Genomic DNA, 993 nt, shown 5'->3' with positions numbered 1-993 from the left:
CTCGGACACCACACCGGGAACTACTCGCCTCACCTTGCAATTCCCCTCGGTGTCAGCGACTCTGCAGTCACTGGACCCTTCCAGTGTCTCTGGCTGCTGCTTCTGGTCCCCTTCCTGGGCTGCTCACCTGCCCCCCCACCAGCTCTGTCCTCCCTGCCCCCTCTCACTCCACACTCACATTTTTAACCCACCATTTACATGCGATGCTCACCATCCTCTGGGACTGTTCCTGAAGGCTCTCCTGAGCTCTAGACCTGGATGTCCATCTTGGGTGGCCCACAGGACACATCCAACCCTAGACCCCTGCTCTATGCCCTCCGTGGTGGTTAATGGAGGCAGCAGTTCAAGACGGAAACCACAGAGCCCACCTAGTCACCTCTTTTCCTGTCAGCTTCCACAACCCCATGAACTGCCAAGTTCTGTCAGTACAAGCCCTGTGGCAGGCTGAATAATGGCCCCCCGAAGATATTTGTGTCCTATTCCTGGAATCTGCGAGTGTTACCTTTTATGGCAAAAAAAAGGACTTTGCAGATGTGATTGACTTAAGGCTTTTGAGATGAGGACAGTATCTTGGATTATCTGAGTGAGCCCTAAATGTAATCACAAGCATCCTTATAAAAGGGAGGCAGAGGGAGATTTGACTACACAAGAAGAAAGAGGATCTCATAGTGCCCCACGCCAGAGCAAACTATGGCCCTGAACCACTGCCTGGCTTCTGCCCATAGGCTGCAGGCACTGAAGTGGGTCACACAGTGGGGGGGGGGGGGGAGAAGAAAGAGGAGATGCGACTATCAAAACAAAAGTTGGAGTGATTCAAGGAAGAAGTCATGAGCCAAGGAATGCCAGCACCCTCCCGAAGCTAGAATAGGCAGGGAGATGGATGCTCTCCCGAGCCCCCAGAAGGAGCCATTCCCACCAACACCTTGCCTTCAGCCCACTGAAACTGACTGGATTTCCAGTCTCCAGAACTCTGAGGGAACAAATCTGTGTAAT

General features: G+C 52.9%; 1 pseudogene; it reads left to right on the top strand.

Annotated features, from left to right (window-relative positions):
* Positions 1–628: 628 nt before the first annotated feature.
* Positions 629–755, top strand: LOC136401595 (small nucleolar RNA SNORA42/SNORA80 family; annotated as a pseudogene).
* The last annotated feature ends 238 nt before the right edge of the window (positions 756–993 follow it).

Source organism: Saccopteryx leptura, chromosome 3 (assembly GCF_036850995.1).
Source record: "Saccopteryx leptura isolate mSacLep1 chromosome 3, mSacLep1_pri_phased_curated, whole genome shotgun sequence".
Lineage (NCBI taxonomy): Eukaryota > Metazoa > Chordata > Mammalia > Chiroptera > Emballonuridae > Saccopteryx > Saccopteryx leptura.
This window is presented reverse-complemented; position numbering and strand designations above follow the sequence as displayed.